Below are 4,971 nucleotides of genomic sequence, written 5' to 3'. Positions count from 1 at the left end.
CACGGAACTATTTGTTTTCTTTCACTTAAGTGTTATCTGATGGATTATGCCTATTTTTGTATTAACTCAAGCTAGAATATGTCTATAACAATCAGTGGTACACGTTACTATGCTAAACATAATTAATGGAAACAAAATAAATGGTGATTTAACAGGAAAATAATGGTAACACTGCTGCCAGTTATTTCCTGTTTTATTCTGTGATTCACAGTAAATTCCTGTTGAAAAAATTACGGGGAGTGCACTGTAAAAAAACATTAACAGTAATTAACTGTTAAAATAACAGGAAAATAATGGTAACCCTGCTGCCAGTAATTTCCTGTTATTTAACAGGGAAATAATTAACAGTGCAGTGTTGGACAGTTGTTTCCACTTCCTGGAAAAAGTTTCAAACTAACCTATCATTTAGAAACAACAGACTTTGCTCAGTTTTCTTTAGCTTGTACTGCAAATGTACCTTCTTTTTGAATTTTATTTTTGACCTTTCTTAACTAATTTTATAATATTTATAGCAGCATTAACCTGAACTAGCAATAACAAAAATATAACAATGATAAAATAATAATAATAACGACAATACTAATAGTAATAACAACAATAATAATAAATACATATTATTATTATTATTATATATAGTAATAACATAATAATAATGTTTGATGGATGATAATAATCAAAATACTGTTGTCAGTTTTGAAGGGAGGTCACTCATTGTTCACAATTTGAAATGCCAAAAAATCTATTAAAAATAATAAAAATACACTGCGAAGAACAATTAAAATCCTTAATATTCCAGATAATCTGTCATGTACTATATAATTCCTGATGTTTACAAAGCTGTTTTGTAGTCCTTTGATTCTTTCTCCCACTGTAAATGACTACACAGCTTCAGAGACAAGATAATCTAGGATGACATTTCCCTGTGGGAATTGCAGATATGTCTTCGAGCCAATATAATCTGAAACACTGTGGCATTTAATGGCAGATGTTAATGGTGAGCGAGCAAGAAGATACCTCGGTGATAAAAACCACACACACACACACAAGCAGACCACACAGATCAAATTTTTGTAAGGACCACTCATTCATTTCTATCAGAAAAATGTTAATGCTAACTGTGACAACATTAACCCCTTCCCAACCCTAACCATAACCATAAGTAACCAAGCAGAATACAAGAGTTTTTACATTTTTAGTTTTTTCATGGATTTTTAGAAAATTATGGGGACCAGGAAATTGATCCCCATCAATTAATATAACTTAAATTAATGAAGTCTTAAGTTAAATTAATATCAACAGAACTGGAAAAAATAGAAAATTATACCATATCCTTCATTGAGTTCCATTTAATCCCATGAGAACTGCTCGATTTATTAACCCCTTGGGACCGGCGATCCCGCCGGCGGGATCTGACAGAAATTTCGCAAAACCGTTTAAATAACTCCGCGAGTTTTTGTCATATACACATTTTAAAAATACTCTCAGAAACCTTGGACGGTCTACTTTTCAAATATATATAGGTAGAAACTAAATATATTTTTACAGCTTCGTGATACGAATTGAAAGAACAAGAGTGACTGACTTAAGCGTCTGCGTCTCGAAGCGGCTCTGATCGCCCACCCACTTGCAAATCGCGCTATTCGCATGATAATAACATGATAATCCGACAGTTAGTATTGGGTAAAGAAATATGTGAATACGCCCATTGTGACCGAAATAAACAAGAGCACATGTCTGGGTAGTGTTTACACTGATCGGCTACAATATAGCACACGGATACGTCTCTGCCGCTGAAGCTTTGCGCCAGTGTTGCCACTTTCAGCAGCGAAGCTCATACCTGTGTTCATAGCTCAGTGGGCTAAGCCTGTGTGCCTGCAATCACGTGGTCGCCGATTCAAACGCAGCGTATTTAGAACGTGAATAGCGATCTTACGCTGAGAGCGGTCCTAAACGCTCCCGACGCAAGTAAAACCAAGAAAGGTGACACGATTTGCTTTTTTGCCTATTTAACCTAATTTTAAAAACTTTAATACTTCTGACAATGGAAGTTTTGAAAAGAAGACAGATAACGGATTTAGTCAGTGTTTTTTTCAGGATTCTACATAATGATTTCAGCGAGATATAAACTGAAATACACGAGAAAGATACGCAGTCGATGATGCCCTCGTCCCCAGAGCGTCAATAATAGTCACTGCATCATATTTATCGCTTTCTATATTTATATAGTCACAGTTTTTCATTTTTCATTCCATCTATCAATAAACTGTGAAAGGGATTTTATTGTTGCTACTTTTCTTGCGTTTCAAACTGCCTTTCCAAAGTGATGGGTGTGGGGTGCAGTGACATTCCAGACTGATGGGCCATTGACAGTATGCAAACTACTACAGGTGTGAGGACACCTATCTCATCAATATTCATTGTGAAGACCACTGACTTTGAGAAAAAGAGTGTCACTCCAAAGTTCTAACACTTTAGTAATCAAACCATATAAAATTTCTGAATGTCACTTTCACCTATGTGTAGCCAACCCCTGTGTCTATAAGCTTCAGAGCTCAAAAGTCTTACCTAGAAATGTCTATAATGTGATTTTTTACAATTTCTCAGCATGTCTGAAAATAGGTTTTTGAAAAGTATATGTTTAAAGTTGATTTTAACAAAAAATAGAATAATAACATTCTAAGAGGTCTCAGATTATTGGTGCTGAGTTTGTGCTGAATAAAAGCAAATGTATCACTTTGGGATAAATGTTTTTTAGATAGGTGAAATATTTTAAAATGTGAAGGCATGTCAGACTACCTCGAAAGTGGAAAAAAGGCCTCAGGGCCCAGGGGGTTAAACACACAGTTTCAATCAAGAATAATTAATTAACAATTAGCTGGCAGAAAAGCCAGCTTACACCCTGCATCACCAGCACCATGACTGGCAAACCCTGATCCAGACAGCAGGTACATCTAATCACATTCCAATAATACAGAAAGACACCTTTTATTTTTGCATGTAAATTCTAATATATTAAAGTGAGGAACCTAAGGATTGATTTCTTTCATATTGCACCTTGGACCCTCTCCTGGAGCCGACACCTTATCATGGTGCAGTGGTTTGCGTGTTCCAATGATCCCAGGAGCTAAGTTGCCTGGGGCTTTATGCCCCTGGTAGGGTCACCCAAGGCAAACATGTCCTGGGTGAGGAACTAGACGAAGTGCGGCTCACAAGACCCCAAATGATGAACAAAATATTGGATCCACGATTTCCCTTGCCTGGACGTGGGTCACCGCCCGCCAGGCCTGGGGGTGGGGCTCGATGGCGAGTGCCTGGTGGCCAGGCCTGCACCCATGGGGCCTGGTTGGGCACAATCCGAACAAGGCACGTGGGTCTCCCCTCCAATGGGCTCACCACCTGTAGGAGGGGCCATAGGGGTTGGGTGCAGTGTGAGTTGGGCAGTGGCCGAAGACGGGGACCTTGGCGGTTCGATCCTCGGCTGCAGAAGCTAGCTCTAGGGACATGGAATGTCACCTCTCTGGTGGGGAAGGAGCCTGAGCTGGTGCGCAAGGCTGTGGTGCGCAAGGCTGCTATCCAACTAGATATAGTCGGGCTCACCTCGACGCACGGCTTGGGCTCTGGAACCAATCTCCTCGAAGGGGGTTAGACCCTCTTCCACTCACATCCCCGTGAGTTGCTCACGGGGAGAGGCGCCGAGCTGGGTTGGGCATACTTATTGCCCCCTCGCTGGGCGCTTGTACATTGGGGTTTACCGCGGTGGACAAGAGGGTAGCCTCCCTTCACCTTCGAGTGGGGGAATGGGTTGTTTGTGCTTATGCGCCAAACAGCAGTTCAGAATACCCACCCTTTTTGGAGTCCTTGGAAGGGGTGTTGGGGGATTCTCTTGTTCTGCTGGGGGATTTCAATGCTCACGTGGGCAATGACAGTGAGACCTGGAGAGGCGTGTTTGGGAGGAACGCCCCCCCCGATCTGAACCCAATAATGTTGGACTTCTGTGCTTGTCACGGATTGTCCATAATGAACACCATGTTCAAGCATAAGGGTGTCCATATGTGCACTTGGCACCAGGACACCCTACGTCACAGTTCGATGATCGACTTTGTGGTCGTGTCATCGTACTTGCGGCCGCATGTATTGGACACTCGGGTGAGGAGAGGGGCGGAGCTGTCAACCGACCACTACCTGGTGGTGGGTTGGCTCTGCTGATGGAGGAGGAAGCTGATCAGACTTGGCAGACCCAAGCGTATAGTGCAGGTCTGCTGGGAACGTCTGGCGGAATCCCCTGTCAGAGGGAGTTTCAACTCCTACCTCTGGCAGAACTTCGCCCATGTCCCGTGGGAGGCGGGGGACAATGAGTCCGAATGAGCCATGTTCAGCACCTCCATTGTGGAGCTATGGCCGTAAGGTGGTCGGTGCTTGTTGTGGCGACAATCCCCGAACCCGCTGGTGAGGGATGCCGTCAAGCTGAAGAAGGAGTCCTATCGGGCCTTTTTGGCCTGTGGGACTCCGGAAGCAGCTGATGAGTACCGGCAGGCCAAACGGAATGCGGCTTTGGTGGTCGCTGAGGCAAAAACTCGGGTATGGGAGGAGTTCGGTGAGGCCATGGAGAACGACTTCCGGATGGCTTCGAGGAGATTCTGGTCCACCATCCGGGAAAGCGGTGCAGCATCAACACTGTTTATGGTGGGGATGGTGCGCTGCTGACCTCAGCTCGGGACGTAGTGGGTCGGTGGAAGGAATACTTCGAAGACCTCCTCAATCCCACTGACATGCCTTGCAATGAGGGAGCAGAGTCTGAGGACTTGGGGGTGGACTCGCCTATCTCTGGGGCAGAGGTTGCTGAGGTGGTTAAAAAGCTCCTCGGTGGCCAGGCCCCGGGGGTGGATGAGATCCGCCTGGAGTTCCTCAAGGCTCTGGATGTTGCAGGGCTGTCTTGGTTGACACGCATCTGCGGCATCGTGTGGACATCGG

Source organism: Paramormyrops kingsleyae, chromosome 1 (genome assembly GCF_048594095.1).
Source record: "Paramormyrops kingsleyae isolate MSU_618 chromosome 1, PKINGS_0.4, whole genome shotgun sequence".
Classification (NCBI taxonomy): domain Eukaryota; kingdom Metazoa; phylum Chordata; class Actinopteri; order Osteoglossiformes; family Mormyridae; genus Paramormyrops; species Paramormyrops kingsleyae.
This window is presented reverse-complemented; position numbering follows the sequence as displayed.